At 41.4% G+C, this 18,505-nt stretch overlaps 1 protein-coding gene across 4 annotated transcripts in view; it reads right to left on the reverse strand.

The window, feature by feature from the left end:
- LOC308128591 (inactive rhomboid protein 2-like) overlaps positions 1 to 18,383 on the reverse strand; it is a 40,287-nt gene extending 21,904 nt beyond the window's left edge. Inside the window, exon 1 of one of the 4 annotated variants that reach the window (XM_080494209.1) lies at positions 18,278 to 18,383. The gene's annotated coding sequence lies outside the window, so the exon portion shown is untranslated. Of the gene's footprint in view, positions 1 to 2,282; positions 2,416 to 11,669; positions 11,753 to 18,277 lie in introns of those variants that run through there. The other 3 variants (XM_080494210.1, XM_080494208.1, XM_080494211.1) reach the window with 3 other exon arrangements.
- Between the last annotated feature and the right edge of the window lie 122 nt (positions 18,384 to 18,505).

Below are 18,505 nucleotides of genomic sequence, written 5' to 3' on the forward strand. Positions count from 1 at the left end.
GTTTCATCCTGAGTGACCAGTCTGGTAGAATATTGCTGTAATAACCTTTAAGCTTGCACTTAAAACGTTTTTCTTTGTTGTGGTCACAGTGTATGGAATAAAATCGTTTATATTTTTGCAAGATCAAACAGCGGTACGGCGCAGTAAGGTAAATCAGAGCTCCACAGATGTGCGACGTTGCAACAGTAACCTCAGCCGGGGCGCCAGACCTTATGAATCCTCTGTTGGTGTTTACAATCTCCGCTTTGCACTAGTTGTTTTGTTCTGTCTCCCGTTGCCAACACTTTTAATTATCGAATTTAAACGATTTTAGCGGTTCGTTGTTGCAGCCCTATTTATGATGATACAATTACATGGAAAGAGCTGGAAGGAAATTTAAGAGACGTTTCTCTCAAAACAAATCAAAGGCCTGTCTAGAAATAGTACTGAGATAAATTAAACCAATTCAAGTATTTAAGTACGTAATCTGTAGACCACTTGGTTAAAACAAAACATTAATAATGGCACCGATTACGAGGACTAAAGTTCCCACTGCACATGGTGAACACATGAGTTTGTTAAATTCTTCTTTCTCAAAAGATGGGACGGTGTGTGAAATGTCAACAAAAACATTAAGTAAGGATATTACAACTTTTAAAGCACAGTTTTAGAAAAAAACATCTACTCCAAAAGAGAAAACATGTCTTTCAGGGAAGGTCTTGTTTTTTTCCAGTAAGAAAACGCTCAGATTATACAGTAAATAAGTAATCATGTAATGGTATATTATAATCTGCAGCATCTTTCATGTTCAGCTGTAAATTGAATATGGGTTGCATCACGTTTTTATTTAGATTTCACACATTGTCCCAGGGGTTGTACTGAACACATGTCGCAGTCTGTCAGAAAAACACTTCCACTCCTTTGGACCTGTGAATGATTGAGCATAATCTATGTAATCTACCCTCTGTTCCCTTCATTTTCTAAACTGCTCATGGCAGCGAGGTACTGGAGCCCAGCTGATCGTGGTCGCTGGTCAGAGACTGACCAGCACACACATTGAGAGGCGAGTATGGAATGACATGTACAGCGACATGTACAACATTGCTCCCAGGTGCTGTGCAATGTCCAATATTGTCCACAGAAAGTAGAGAATTAATCATTTCCTGAATACGGCAGTGGAAAACATCTCGAGCAGAATTTGCATGTAGATGTCGTAAAGTCATTTGGTAATCAATGAGTTAAGGTAGTACAACTTTTAAAGCGTGGTTTTAGAAAAAACATCTACTCCAAAAGAGACAACTTGTCTTTCAGGGAAGGTCTTGGCTTTTCCGGTAAGAAAAACACAGTCAGACACTGTGTGTATAGCAATCCTGGCAATTTATCTATTTTAGAGGATTTGTATTTGTATTTTTACATATTCTACTTTTTGTTCTCTTTTTTGCTCTTGTTGAGTTATTTACATTAGTTTACATATTTTAATTCCTTAATTTTATAAGGTCTGCACCTTTTACCTTGAGCTATTGTAAGTTTGTGTTTCCCCCCTGGGGAGGAATAAAGCTCTCTACTCTAATCTGAACATCTTACAAATTAAAATACTTCATCAGATTCACTTGTTCACATGCAGTTTACAAAGATGGCCAGTGGAATGATTTACAACCGACAAACATCAAGTCTGTGCTGGTCCACATTAATGTAAAGCAAATTTCATGTTTTAGAATCCATTGGAAATGTCTGACTTACACAACTCGTACATGTTTGACACGAGTTGTCCGGAGGAACCGGAGTGTGTTTGAAGAATAGCAGGTTCAGATAGCCGTGTTTATCGTGAATGAACCAAACAAGCAGAGCATTTGCACCCGAGTTGGTTTTGATCGATCCGAGCCTGTCAAGTGTAAATGCAGCCCAAATAAATTTAAGGGAAATGGAAGTGAAAAAGAAATTGATTGAGCGTGGAGCACTCAGGGCACGTTTGCCTTTAATAAAAAAAAGTAACTGATACAGCAGCTGCTAAGCTGTCGGGAGTGACTCCCAATGACATCACAGTATGGAGATCAATAGCGCCTTTAATCATCTCGCATTCTCAAGGTGGTTTGTGATCAATACGCCTCGTCTCCATTTAAACTGCAACCAGTAATTCATGTTTGTTCGCTACATAATAATTGTGATCCCGTTCATTAATAATCTAATGACTGAACAATCAACTAGTATTCAAAACTACAACATTGATCACGGTAGCAGCTGGATGATTCCCATCCGGACGGATTTAGCATTTGTCCCCGTCAGAAGAAGAATGCCCAACTTACTTATCTTTGGCTTTCAGTCTTTAGCAATCCCAGTCCGCAGCAGGGCCGCCAGGCTATTCCTGGAACTGGGAACGTGTCGGAGCATTACGTCCACTACGTCCTCAGAAATCAAAGCTTGTGCAGGAGTACTGCCACCTTCTAATGGCCGGACACTGGGCCACAACATCTATTATGGTCCTGAAAGCCTTGAATGTTGTCCTGGAGGTCTGCTTTATAAAATCAATGCTCAGCCCAGAGTGTCAGCGACAGGAATGGCAACAGCCGAGAAATCTGACACCGGCCCAGTCAATAGCCGAGTTTCCACTCAAGAGCCAGGGAATGCTTGTTTGCAGTACTTCCAACATCCAAGAAGACAGTTTCTATAGAACATTTGAGTGAGAACCATGTAACATTGTTACAACCTTGTTTTGAATGAGAAATGCTCCATGTTTGAAGCTCAAACTGAAATATGAATCCCCCCTTTAGAGGGGAGGCTACTGGCCATGCAGCCTGTGGTTCAGTGGAATTGTGGGCGAGGGCCGGGTTCCACCCACTTAGATAATGAAATAGCAACGAATCTGGCTAATGGATAAAGAGCTCAAGTGGCAGAGAGACTGCTGCCGACCACAGTCTATCAGCGTAGACGGGCACTTGGTAGGATACACAAGCCAAACTAATGGGAAAATGTAGATCATATCATGCAGAGGCAAGGTAACCCTGCAGAGACACGTCTGTTGTGGCTGTGCAATGTTTTCACTGAATGTTTTATGATTTTAATACACCTCACAACTTTTAAAAATTAACTTGGGATGATAAACACATTGTGGAACTATATATACATCTATATCTATATATATATATACATACATACATTGAAGAATGGCTCCTTTCTGTGATCCATTGAGTAGACCTTACAAGCAACATTATGTGACGATGGTCTGGGGATGTTTAATGTAGATCAGGTCAGCAAACAGCTTTTTCCTTATTTGTGGCTTTCTTTCTAAACTGGAAATCAATGATTCTTCAGACAGTTCGTTCCAACTGCTGCAGACGTTCCCATAAATGGGTTAGGGTTACTTGTAGGTTGCCTTGCTGTGACTTTTCTGTCCAGTTCTGGAGACTGTGCTGATCACTCCATGTTTTCAATCTCACCATCTCCTGGGTTTTTTGTTTTGTTTTGTTTTGGTTCCCTGATGTACTTCTGGCACAGCCTGGGCTTTTGTTTTGGGTCATTATCTGACCGCAGGACGATCCCCTGACCAACTATGTGCATACCAGAGAGTTCCCGGCGCCGCAGAGGGGGGGGAAGCAAAGTGGGAGCCATTTTGGTTCAGGGTGCCTGTCGCTCTGTACGAGTCGCCAACCCTGGATCCAGGAAACGGCTCCAGACCGTCACACCTTCTATTCCATGTTTGACATGTCTTCCGATACCTATTATCGCAAAAATCTCACTCCCCCTCTATCCTCACCTGACTACTGGACTTGATGTATTTTTTTTTTTTTTTTTTAAGTGAAATAATTCCTACGCCCGCTAACAGCCAACATCATATCAAATGCGAATACTTTGACTGTCTGGACTTTGTTTCCTGTGTCTGTGGTGGGCGGAGTCAACTTGCCCTGCAGAGCTGCACACCTGAGAGCCGCCATCATCATCATCATCATCATCATCATCATCATCATCTCCTCCACAAAGTCTCTGGATCACTGTACTGCCGTCACCAGATCCTCCGTTTACCCAAGTGGCACCATGCTCGGCCCGCTCAGCATTTTGAAAAGAACCCGTTGTGCCTTTTTGGACGTCGTGTTTGCCAACTCCTGTTTTTCCTCCTTTGTTCAGATCGAGCGTGTGCTTCCCTGTTTTTGGATCTCCGGTTGCCACCTCCAGCCGCCTGACCCTCCACTCAGCCTCTCACCGCCCCCACGGACCCACAAGTTCCAATAAAGCCTCTCTTGCTGCAGTCCGTCTCCTCGTCAGCCTACGGGTCCTACACACACATCAAGACTGTTGAGTAAATGATCAGGATTATTCACCTGCTCAATTCATTTTAATCTTAGTGTGATCAAAACATCAGCACTTTGGGGGAAATGGGGGGTGGGGGGGGGGGTATGTGCAGCTGCTATTGTCTGCACTTTTTTTTTACTGTCAATAAAAATATTTGTTTTAAAACACTATTGCAAAATCGAGCAAGGAAAGAATGTCTACTCGTGCAGAGCCACAGCCTGCTATGAAACACTGTTGATGATGCCAACAAGGAAAGTATGTAGGGAATGAATTCTGTTATTTTTACCTCGGCTACGAATGTGATTTCTACCAGCTGTGTGTGCAAATAGAAGCATATCAGGAAGAAGCAGTGCATGAGGGCACATTTGTTCAGTAAACATGAATCATTTCTTTTTAATCATTAACCATTAAAGCACACGCTTTCCAGCACTAATTACACATAGTTGAAAGGGAGCTTAATGTGGGTTACACAAGTCGTCGTGCTTCAGCTGTGGGAAAAAAGAAAAAAAAATCCAAGACAGTCACACTAGCTTTTGATAGAAACTAAGGAAAATCTGATTATTGTGTAAAGTAAGAAGAGTTCAATGAGAGACCCCTTTGCTTGTAAGGTAAAAGGGTCATTAACCTCAACCACCCCCCCCAAAAAAAAACATGTTTCCTGCATCATGATGTCCTGTCGCAGGTAAAATGACATTTTCACAGGCGTCACTGTAAATGTAACATGGTCAAATATTTAAGTGAGTCATCTAAGCAGCTCTTGACCATGAAGCAACACGACTGTCCCTGTGTGTCACCCATCCCCACACACCTCTGTCTGGCGCTCCTCTCATAGTAAGTCACCATGGTTCAGCCTCGTCCCTCAGGGAGAGGCCTCTCCGAGTGTGTCACCATGGTTTTGTGTGTGTGTGTGTGTGTGTGTGTGTGTGTGTTTTCCCATTGGCCTGATGCTCAGGGCCTCCTGTGTAAACCTGGAGACGGGCAGGTCTGTGCTCATCGAGTCACCGTTGTGCAGTGTTGATAATGGATTACAACAGCTCTCAGGACAAGCTTCTTCTCTTTCTACAAACCACAAACAGACCTGACTGTGAGGCTGAGGACAACGTCTCATGTTTCATCCTCTGCCACATTCACCCTACACAAGCAGCTCATAAATGCCACATGGGCCAACTGTGAATGTCCAAGTGTACAATGTGACAAAAACAAAAAAAAACACATATGGAGGACAGAATCTGACATTGGAAGACTGTGTTTATCACTTTTTTTATTATAAAGGCAGTCAAGTAGAGCTACAGTATACCCTCAGTTTATGTGTGACATAAAAACATGAAGATGAGACATCAACTATGCCAATGTTGCAGCCAACAAAGCTCTTTCACTCAATGTATTTTTGGTAATTTTCACACTACTGAACTAGGAAAATGGCTGAGCATCGACAATCCACGCCTCCACAGCAGTAAACAAGAGGAAGAAAAAAAAGCAACCATGTTCTCGTTCTTACTTACTGTGTGGAGGAGAAAAGAATGTCTTACAACATAGTGAGTGCCAAGATCAGCCCCTTTTTTCTGCTCGTCCTCGTATTGAGGAACCTGCGGCCCAGCCGATACAGCAGGTTGTCTCTCAATGGCAATGCTGCAGGTTTGATCCCACATCACCAACTGTCCAGAGGCTGAAGTGTCCTTGAGCAAGAAACTGAGCCCTTTATATCCTCCAGTCGATGGATTGACCACCTTGTATGGCAGCAGTCATCACTAGTGTGTGAATGTGATTAACCATTTAAAGTAGTGCAGGGACGGCTGAAAGTTGTAAAATGCTATATAAATGAAATCAGTTTCCCCTTTCAAGCCTGCGAATTGCCAAAGCAACTGGTAGATAACCCACAAACTTTACAACTACTTCATGGTTCGGTAGGAAGGTTTGAACACTGAGAAAGTTTCAACAGAGCCCCGACACCGGCCATAGGATGTTAGAGGCTTTGAGAAGTGGTCTAAGTAAGCATGGGGGACCAAGGGGAACCGCGAGTTGACTGCTGGCCACTAAATTAATGCAGAGGAATGAATAATGCTATGTGAACTGAGACAGACCTTATTGTATTTTTATTTTGGAAACTCAGATCCACTGAGCAAAGATGTTACTCATCATTTTAATAAACTGTGCAGCACTCAAGCTCTCAGTCTCATGTTAATTATATGAGTGCAATCAACGTCGGAAGACAAAAGCAAGGTTTGATAAATAGAAATACTGTTTTGTGGTTTTATGCCTCTACCAGCCAGCACAATATATTCTCTGTTCAAACCCATGAATATCCATCAGAGTGAAGATCCAGTTATCTACCTTCCTGATCCATTTGATCCAGACAGTAGTCGTGAGAAACAGGTATAACCCAACACATGATAAAAGGCAGGGTGCCTCCCAGGACAGTACAACACAGGAATATTATGGAGACAGACAGATACAGTAAACATGCAAACTCCACAAAGAACTCTATATCAACACTAAGTTCAGACCAGTGACCTTCAAGGAAGTTACACCCAGAGAAGCCAGAGAATGAACAAATAACACAGTATTTTCATCAAGGTGGGTCCAAATATAAAGATGAATGAGGAAGGTCTTATTGATTGTGTCAGCAGTATTGTCATACAATTCCTCATCGGGTCCAACATTTGTGGCCAATATCAAAATGATCATCTTCACAAAAATAGGACACATGATGCAACAACGGTTCTGACATTTAGCTTCCAAAGCCTCGTTGGTTATTTGACTGAGAAACAACCTGTGTGTGAAAACTTGTTTAACACGTTGTCAACACATGGGGTTGGAGATATTTGAATAAATAGTCTATAAACACCATGCCTCTGGCTGGCAGCTGTCAAAGACACAAGACCATAAAATAATGAACACAAAGAGTTAGCTTGTGTATCAAGGTACACGCTTTACTCTAGATAGAGCTGCTCAGGCTGGTTTAATCCAGAAAATCGTGTTACTGCCTAGATAGAGCTGCTCAGGCTGGTTTAATCCAGAAAATCATGTTACTGTCTAGATAGAGCTGCTCTGGTTGGTTGAATGTAGAAAATCATGTTACTGTCTAGATAGAGCTGCTCTGGTTGGTTGAATGTAGAAAATCATGTTACTGTCTAGATAGAGCTGCTCTGGCTGGTTGAATGTAGAAAATCATGTTACTGTCTAGATAGAGCTGCTCTGGCTGGTTTAATTTCATAAATGTTGGAAAATATTTGGATCAGTGTGATAACTGCAAATAATATATGTAGCACTAACAAGTTGTCTTGTTGCGCGCGCACACACACACACACACACACACACACACACACACACACACACACACACACACACACACACACACACACACACACACACACACACACACACACACACACACACACACACACACACACACACACACACACACACACACACACACACACACACACACACACACACACACACCCGTCCCTGACCGTGTATAGCAGCCATGCTAACATCTAATATAGGCAGCAACATGGGGAGACTCTTAGTCTCTTCCTGTTGCAAGAGCAAAAACTGAAGACTCTCAATCACATCATATTGTCTGTCCAAGCTGCTGAACAGGACAAGGGAGAGAGAGAGAGAGAAAAAAAAAAGATACACTCTTTACATACTTTAATAAAATACACATCATTCAAGTCTGAATAAAACAATAATACATCTGAATTCTGAATTTTTGCCAAAGGGGGACAAATGTACTAAAACAAAACAATAATCAGATGATCATGATGTGACGAAAGAGCAAGTTGTATTTCCTTCACTTATTTTATACCTTATCTTTGTGAGTTTAAACAACTAAACATGCCACTATCCCTCAGCCAGACAGTTCATCCAACATATCACAAGGTGATGCTTGTGACCCTGTGGAAGTGCGACCATCGTGACCTGTGCACCAGACAATGTTGCATAATACTTCGGTCCATTCGAAAGTGAGAGTTTCACACTTCACACTCTCTTGCAATCATTCAAATGTATCTCAAGATAACTGTGGCCTTCACTATGATGGAAATCTTGACTGAAGCAGTCACTTGGGGATTTTCCTTTGAGGCAAGCAAATCATCTTAAATTGTGGTGAAAACCGATGTTGTCAGACGCCTTATGAAACTGGACGAGTTTAAAAAAGGGAACTGATATTTAAATAACTGCGCTATCACCTGTTTTCACCATGTTTCAGTAGTGCTGCAGATAATTGTAAAATGCAGCACAGTATTTAAAATGATGCTGCAAAAGAAAATCATATTTGACACACAGTCATCAGTATTATATATTTTAACAAAGTACACATGTCTAATATGCCACCCAAGACTGAAATCATTAACAGGAACACATCTTCCACATTGATTTAAATGGTCTTTTCATTATTTCAATGTTGTCTAATGGACTTATATATATATAATGGGATGCATGGTGGCACAGTGGCTAGTGCCCTCCCCTCAGGCTGAGAAGGTCTGGGTTCAAATACCAGCCGGGGCTTTTCTGTGTGGAGTTTGCATTGGTGTCCTCGATGTACTCTCGTTTCTTCCCACAGTCCATGAATAACATTGACTGCTGGTCCCTGAGCGAGGCCTGCCGCCTCCATCAGCCCCCTCCGGGCGCCGCTCGGTGTGGCTGCTTACCCATGGCTCATTCGGTTAAGAAACTTCCCCTCTTGGGACGAATAAATAATAAATACACTCCCTCAGAATCCCATTAGACAAATGGCTCATAGTTTATCATAGCCAAACAATCCTGATCTTTAGTCATGAATATAGCAGATTGTCTGCAGAAGCGACGTCTTCCTGGTCGACAAGAATGACGTCAACTCCCTGCGAATCAGATTCCACTTCAGGTATTTTTTGCCAAAAGCTCAATTTAGCTGATGGATTCCAAATCGAATGGTTTCATCCCCACTTGGTAATTTCTCAACCACAGCGTCGCCATGGCAGGTGGAACATTTTCCTCATTCAGTTTGCCATCCAGCTTACACAAAATCAATATTTACCATATTGCCCAATGCATTGAAGGGGTTAGGAAATATGAAGCCATTTAAAAAGAAAACAAGATAGCCTGCAGGTTTCTGGTGAGAGCAGGCCACTACATGTCTACCTATGACTAACACAGTATATGTATATGTATATATACAGTATATATAAATAAATCTATCAAAAACTGTTCAAGTGCAACCACCTGTTCTCAGAAATGGTGGGAGTTCTCATGGAAAAACCTGATCCGTTTTTTTATTACCCCTAGGGCTAAAAGTAAATATTTAAAGCAGCCTCTTCCATGTTGGAGAAATTGTGGATCAGTAAATGTTAATCATAGCCATATATTCTGGAAGTGTTCAAAAATAAGTGACTATTGGAAAACAATAAACACAGAAATAATAAAAATGTTGGGCTATAATATACCATTGGATGTCAATATACTGTACCTGTGCAATTTTACAGTTGAGTTTGTACACTGTAAAGATAAATACCTGCTGAAAATGTTAACAGTGGCTTGTAAAAAAAAACTCTAACAAGGAAGTGGTACCAAGCTGATCATCCAACGACGGAGCAATGGATCCAGACTGTTCCATTAACTGCAGATCCAGTTAATGGAAAATTTGACTCACATGCTGAGATTACAAAGATCCCAGTTTGAGGAGAAATGGACAATACATAAGAACAGCGACAATGTAAATTCAATTTAATTTAATTATATATTTTTGTTTTGTTTTATTTTTTGTTGTCTTTGCTTTGATGTGTTTGTTCTTGTGTTTTGCAATTATTCAAAAATAAATAAAAAGAAAGTTAAAAAAAAAAAAAAAACTGTTCAAATGGTTTTTGTCAGACCAATCAATCAGCTACCTAAAAGGACTAAGTCAGAACATTCATAAAGAGTATTCACAAAGATCATAAAGAACATACTGCTGAAGAAAATGTGTTTTTTTTCTCCGTTTCTTTTCGTAGATAAGAAGAAAAGCTTCTTCCAGAGGCGTCATGTCGATGACCAGAAACAACCTCAGAGAAAGATCCCCTCCAGTCCATGGGAAAGCATCCAACTAGAAAGAGTGGTGTGCCAGAACCTCACAACTCCTGTTTAGGTCAAAGACAATATATCTTTGGCAACTTTGCTATGTCATCCTGCTGATACTTGTATGTTGGTGTTGTAGGATATTGATATTTTGATGAGAGACTGACAATCATTTTAGTACTTTGACAATGTAAAGTAGTGTATAGCATGTGGGGGGGGGGGTTTCATGATTCTGACGGCAACAAAACACCAGGTTGATGATGTTTTCTGATCTCAAAAGACCATTTTGCCAGTAATAAACATTCAAAATACAAATTATGATCTTTTTAAAATGTGTCACTGAATAAATCTTGTAACATATTGCTGCACCTTTGATAGTGAGGCAGTGAGCACAAAATATGTTAACGTTTACATCCTCCTGTCACTTTGGACATTTTTTTTTTTTTTTTTTTTTAAAGGTGTAAAGCGAATGTGGTGTAGTGTTTGTCTGCAGGGTGCCGATTTGTACATTTGTACATTGAAAAGCATTAATCTGATGGCATTACATTTCATATTCAAACAGTCTTTATAAGATACTAACAGCTGCAACTGCATTTTCATGGATTTTTTTTCTTTTTCATTTCAGGATTTTTTGTTACGTATCGTCTTATTTTCCCACTGAATATTTCAAAGCCTTTGCCTCTGTTCTGAGTGCAAAGATTCTACTCAATCCTACTGAAAGCGTAGGAGAGGGTGTGAGCTTTAGTGGTGTCGGCATGCCTCTGAACAGAGTTACAATCGAAACTACCCCCTCATTCTTCTCTTCCAACCACAAGCTCTCATAGCAATACCTCTAAACAAATCCCTGGTTCCTTATATACATATCCTGTTACCTTCCGTTGGCTCAGAGTCACACTTTGCTAGTTCTGACAGATCAATCTTTCTATTTCACACCCATGAGTAGAGAGCAATTCAATGTCATTGTCTTAAAAAGCTACAATATCCAGCTTTAAGCAAACCATTCCAAACATTGCTGCACCTCTTCCCCGGGAATCTGCATGCCCCAACCCGCAAAGCACGTAACCATGCAACTCCTCCACACCAGACATTCTCACGGTCCGACAGTTCCTCTCTCTCCACGAAGACCACGACCCACATACCTCGTGTTCACACAGTGTACAAGCTTCCTAAACAACAAACAATATATGCATATATTGTCGTATGCCCACTTAAGAATTTGAGCAGAGTTGCATCTTTTAAAACAGACAAGGAAGTCATTCACTGGTGTGAATTAATGCCCGTTTCCACACAGAATAATGACTCACAAAGAGGCATTAAGAGAAATGAGCTGTTTTCACAGTGATAACTGTAAGAGTGTTGTATGAAATACTCACTGAATCATTGGGAGTTTTGAAGCAAAGTCAGCCACAGAGCTCCTCTGAAAGGTTCAGAAGCCTCCGGGTTTCAAAGCATGTCCAGACTGCCCAGTGTTTTGAGATAATGTGTCATGTACGGTGGAGGGATTGGCATGAGAGTGCAGCAAGAAAAAAGAATTCCAACCAGGGAGCAAGTAGCTCGATACTCGTGTAACTGAAGTGGGCTTGTCATTAGACAAGGAAAAGGGCGCACAGTTTTCTGGGCGTGTTCTGGCGGAGCAGCTGGAAGCAGATCAAGATCATGGAAGCAAAGCCCCCAGTGGGACTCGACGTGACGGACTGAGATACTCAACACCACGTGGAGTGGACGGCTTTCACAACTCACTATTTACTTTATTCTTGTTGTTGGAGGAAAAAAAACCAATATTTAAACAATCACTTTACTGATTATTGTAGAAACAATTGCATTCCACAATGGAAATCTAGACATCCTAAAATTTCAGAGCAGTTATCTTGATGTGATGAACAGCAAGACGTTGATTAGCACCATTTCCTCTCATCAATAATAGACTCTGTTCTGGGCCACGGTCGTCTTTTTGTGGAGTTTGCATTCATTTATATTTTCCCCTGGTACTGTTCCACAATCAAACGCACGCTACGGTAACCAGTGACTCTAAAATAACTGAGTGGGTGAGTGAGTTTACTGTTAACCAATAGATCTTCAAGACTTGTCAAGGATGTGTACCGTGCAGTTAAAAGTTATAATTAATAGATGAATGGAGGAGATGCAAAGTGCTAGCGATTACGTTTATGCCTTTTTGAGTGACATGAGTTATCTTTCCGATTTGAACTGAGTCAGCATTTACTTCGGTGCAGCCAGTTCCACTGAATGAGATTGTGCTCGATACCGGCTGAACAGAAGGTGTCAACTCGCGCAAACAATGTTCCATGCACAGCGATTTGTTGTTGAGTGTACAACATTAAGTCGTCTGAGCGTAAACCATACATTTCCTCTTTTTCTTCACCGCCTTCAGGCCCCTGCAGACTCCCTTTTTTGAAGCCGTAAGAAGAAGACGAACGTTGGGCAGTGATGTCAGCAAGCTGCAGGAAAAAAAACGCTTTTTTCGGCAGGACTGTTCATACTCCGCAAGACGCTGACAAACTCTCAGGCCACGCCCCCTCACAGTTGCTACACATCTGTGAAGCAGCGTTTTCACTTTTCAACTGCACAGTTTCTCTCTCTCCTCCTGTGCTGTCAGAAACATTTCTCTGAACTGGTTCAGTAATAAAAGAGTTTTTATACGAGCCTGATGTTTGTCTGGTTTTAACTGCAGGAGCTGAAGGCTTTTAGTGATGCGTTCAGGTGCATCGCGGCGTTTTAACGAGCTGCGGCGCTCAGACAGTAGTGATGTTAGAACCTAAATATGATTAAAATATGACTGACAGTGATTAGAGAGCTGGAACCACGAGCAGCACACGTCACTGCAGAGGTTCCAGCAGAGCAGCTCCGACACAGTTCAGCAGGACGGCCGGCACTGCCCAAACTAATTTGTTCGGCCCGAAGGAGCTCGCCGACGGAAGTGCCGTCATTTTGTTCGGCAGTGATGTCATCTTGTTCTTCTGGAGGATGAAGGGGCCTTTAGAGAGAGCAATGGCGGGCGCACTGCAACAGCTTCCTCTTGTAAGGCGATAGGGGCTGGTGATCACAAAAGCTATTTGTAGGTGAAGGAATGACGACTTTAATTTGAATATGAAAAATGAGCTGGAAATATCTGCTGGTCATATGTGAGAAATTAGGATGATCTTAGCTCAAACTTATTCTTTAAACATAAAAAACAATAGAAATAGTGTGACACAACAGTATTATTCAAAAACAAAGTGGTAACATACTGTTTAACGTTTTTTATAAAGTATCAAAGAATTGAGGTTAATAACTTGTAATTGTTTTATTATTTAAGCAACTGTGACATGAATATTGTATGTGCTGTCATGATGATTTCCTATGATTCAATGATCACAAACATTTTTTTTTGTAATAAATAGAAGTAGTGACCGACACTCAGTTTATCTGAGTAACTAAAGAAACAAACTGTACTTCCACTTAAAACCACACAACATATTTCTCTATCAAGAATTTGATTACTGCAATAATATCACCATAGAATCACCGCAGTACTGGTAAGACAGTTATTTTAGTCATGACTTTGAGGACACATCACACCTTCCTATCAAACTGTATTTTCATTTCCAGCGAATGGAAAACTGAAAAGCAGCATCTTTTTTTATACAACACTCACTCTATAAATCTCAAACTACCACGATCTCAACTACAGGGAGAAATGTCATGACTCTAGAACAGAAAACTCCACCAAGCTCTAAAAAACTCGCAAAAAACTACCAGCAGACACCAAGAAACACTTCATATTTCAAAAGACACACAATAATCAAACGACATTTGTAAAGATGGTGATAAAATGACTCCTAAGACATGTAAAAGAACACAATAGTGCCAAAATGCCGAAAGAGACAAACAACAATAACGGCATATGTGATGCTAATAACCATGAAACGACTCATAATCGGCGCAAAAAGGTAAAAATACAATGTGACCACAAAGAAGCATAACTCAACTATGAAAAGCTAAATAATTGGTTTCAAATGCTTGTGTTGAGAATGAAGGACACACAGCATTTTGTTTGTGTCGCACAAGAACAAGGATCAGCTTGAAATGATCTTGAATGAACAATCAGTTAAGGTAAACACTTAGAGCCATTGTGTAAATAAATGTAAAAAAAAATAAATTCAATGGATGGACAAATAACCAAGAAGTAACAACTTGACAACAAACAACCACAGTTGTATATTTGCAAGAAGATAATGAATCAGTTCTTTTATTTTCAACGACAGTTTGTCCACATGAGGACAGTCCAGGGACTCCATCGTTTCAATGGTTAGAAAATGGTGAAAACTTTAATGTATACATTTGGTTCACGTTTCACTACTGCAGCAACGCCAGGCTCTCACAACAGCTGCTTGCGTGGAGACAAATACACAGTGAGTCAGAAAACATTTACATTTTCTTTAATCTAATTAAGATATAGTGCCGTTTCTGATACTTCTAGACCAGGGGTCGGAAACCCGCGGCTCCTGGAGCCTCGGTCCCACTGCAGTTCATCCTGGAGGGACGTAAGGAGGCAAGGCCACCCAGAGCGCAGTCCCTACAAAGAGTGGTAGAATGTAGGGTCGTGACCGACGCAGCGATGTGACGTCATTACAACAATAATGGATGAAGAAGGTAGAATTGCGGCTGCAGGTCATGACAGCAGCTCAACTGGTGTCTGAAGCTGGGAGCTTCCTGTACCTTTCACAGTAAAAGTGCTGCGCTGCGGAGCGCCGACAGTTCCAGGAGGTTCATTACAGACTTGTTGAGAGTGACGGAACATTCTAGTGAACTACACAACAACTACAGGACATTAAAGACACACCACTCACACTCATGGTTCTAACAATCCACATCTCCCACATTTATCTTCCATTTTAATAATGTGGAGCGATAAAGGAGCTGAGAGCTGCAATGCATTATGGGAGTTTCTGTTTGTCGTGTTTTAAATGTAGTTATTGGGGGTTATGTTAGATTTGTAGTGTTGATAATAATTGTGTTGTGTTTTTGTTGCTTAGTTCATGTAGTTTAGTTTATTAGTTGTAAGTTGTCAACCAGCAGTGAAGAAGGTTTAGTGTGTCGTGTCCTCCTGGCATGGTCTTCCTGTGGGACTGTCAAAATAAAATGTGTGCGGCTCTCTGGGTGTTGTGGTCAGTGGGAAACGGGACCAAATGGCTGTTTGAGCATTAAAGGTTGCCGACCCCTGGTCCATGAGATCATAATGCAAGACGAGCCAACACAGCTAGAGAACACTTTAAATGATACTAGAATCAACGCTATGAGGTAAAGTCAGTCAAATCTGCTGGAACGTCGCCTCCTGAGAAGCAACTGGCTTTTGCCCACATGAATATGAAGTGACACACTGTGACAGACAGGATTTCACATCTTCCTTCAGATTTGCCCAAGAGGAACAAAGTCGAGTCAAAATTCAGGCCGAAAAGACAAGATATGTAACATAGTATGACGCACCAGAACACATCTTTTCAGGCCTTGTATACCCCACATTTCAAGTGAAAATGTGGAATTGGCATGCCAGGCCACGAGCTGGCGCTGTTGTTTGTGTTTGTATCGAAGCCCTGAGCACTGAGAACAACACGCGACAAACATTAACGATGGCAAGTTCATATGATCAGATAATCAAGTTTAATGCAAAACTGCACAGCCTCACTAAGTCATCACCCACCTGGACTATATTACACTGATACTTATATTATATCATATATTTCATATTGCATGTACATATACATATATTTATACATGTGCAAGTACACTATTACTATTGGTATTATTATTATTATTATTACTGATATATATATATACATTATTATATTATTGCTACCATTATTAGTAGTACGATACACGAGTATTATACACTATTTCACACTGTTATTATCTGTATTATTGTTATTATTATTATATAATGCCTACTTCTAATGGCTCTGCCACTGAACCTTACTATTTATTTATCTTGCTTTTATCTCCTGCTTATTTCTAAGTGCCCATGATCCGTTCTGTTTTACTTTATGTCTTATAACCAGATATTTTTATATTTTTATTTCTTACTTTTATTACTATTCTATTGTATTTTATAATATTCGTATGTACCAGATTGCTGCAATAAGACAATTTCCCTTCGGGGATGAATAAAGTAATTATCTATCTATCTACCTAAATCTAGTGAGCATTTTGACTTTGTGAGGCTCAAGGCCTCTTCGGACTGTACAGCTCACCAGTGATCAAAAACAAATTCCCGTCAATAACTGCCGGCTTCCCTGGTAGAAAAAGACCTTGATGAGACGGTTCCAGAGGCAATGGAAGTGCTGAAGGTGGTGTTGACCATTCCAGCCGCCTCGGCATCGGTGGAGGCGTCATTTTCTGCCTTGAAACGCATAAAAACGTCTGGCTGCAACAGGACAGAGCCAGGAAGAGAGAGTCATGAGGCTGAAGACCAACACAGCTGACCTTTACACCTCTGTGATGGACGTCTTTGTCAAGAAGGACAGGCGCAGGGACTTCACCTTCAAATAAAGAGTCTCTCTCTCTCTCATCATTTGCGGCTCTGAATCGTCGTTTTCTCGCCAACGTGACATGAGATTCATCTTGTTGGGAGAGTTTGTAGGACTGCTATTGAATAATTATTTAGGTTTATTTTATGTTATTTTAGGATCTTGAATATTATCGATTAACACACGTCAGCCAACGGCAGTTGACAGAGGCTCTTATATTGATTTGCACGAACAGTGACAATGACAGAACGATATAAAACATGCAATTCAAACATGCCCGCTCATCGGAGGTCTGATTGTACAAGGCGCTGCCTGCCTTACCCTGCCTTACCCTGGTGGTCACGGCACTGCAAACATTGTCATTATTGTCCATCGACTCATGCATGTGTACAAGAACTACATAATACTGCGTATATGCAGTAGCAACCTTTCAAAGAAGTTGTGTTTCCCCCTTTTTTACACCAAGATGGTGTTTGAGCGTTTTCAAAAAGTTTCACCTTAGGAGCCCTTGTCAAAAAGTTGATTTTCACCGCTGTCATGGAAACGGACACTGAAAACGCAAAGAAAGATTTCCGTTTTCACTTGGAAAAAAATGACATGATGAATTCCTCTTTAAAGTTTTGAAAGTAAAGTGTTGTCACACATTATCCGACTTTGTTATTTATGTATGGAGCTCCTGAACTCTTGACACCAGTTGTAAATGGGTGCTCGATTACTACAAAAAGGCAAATTCTCACAAAGACAACTAGAGACACAACTACAGCTGTGACAGTCGTGTGGTGATATTAAAAAAAAAAGTAGTAATAAAATGTTCTTTTCAATGTCACACAAGATGAATACACTTACGAAAATCCCAAAACAACACTGGGGCAGCCCACAACTGCACGAAGACGTTCAGTCACAAATACTCTGGTAGTTACAACACAACTGTATTTATATATTTTAGTATTTTTTCTCCACAGTAGTATCGTTGGTTGTTTAACTCGCGTCAGTTTCAGGACGGAGGTGAAACGTCAGGTGCGGTGGCCGTCCTGGTCCAGACGACAGGCAGGAGGACGGACACCGGGCCGGTTTATGACCGTGCGGCCACATGGCGACTATAATGAACCGTGCAGAGACGACGGGAGTCGTTCGGAGCGGGACGACCGGACCCAGAGGCGGTACAGTCGTCGTCCCGCCGGGCGGAGCAACAAAGGGCGAGCGGAGGCACGCGCCGTAGTAACGTCTGACACCAGCCACGTTTAGAACTGCAGAAATAAGTAGTTCTTTACTTGGAAATAAATAACAAAAACCAAATTAATACAAACGCAGAGACACCCGTTAGTACAATCACGGTAATATTCGGATGTATTTCCCGGTTTAACGTCGGGAACAAAATTGAAAATGACCGCTGACATGCGAGTGAAGATTTTCCGTCTCAAACTTGAACAGAAAAATGTCCGGAAGCTTCTGGAACTCACCTCCGGGAGTGAAGGGCGGGTTTGGGAGTCATTAGAAGACGGTACGGTTCCAAAATGCAGCCATGCCGTGGGTTACTGTCCTCCTCCTCCTCCGGCTCAGTGTACTTCCCTCTTTCTCTCTCCCAACATCATTGACTCTCGCCGCGGCTCCACGGAGGAGCAGGAGGCGGAGCTCCGGCCAAGCTCCTCCGCCGAGGAGGACACGCGCTTGAAAAGATCCCCCCCCCC

The sequence above is a fragment of the Blennius ocellaris genome (genome assembly GCF_963422515.1).
Source record: "Blennius ocellaris genome assembly, chromosome: 3".
Taxonomy (NCBI): Eukaryota; Metazoa; Chordata; class Actinopteri; order Blenniiformes; family Blenniidae; genus Blennius; species Blennius ocellaris.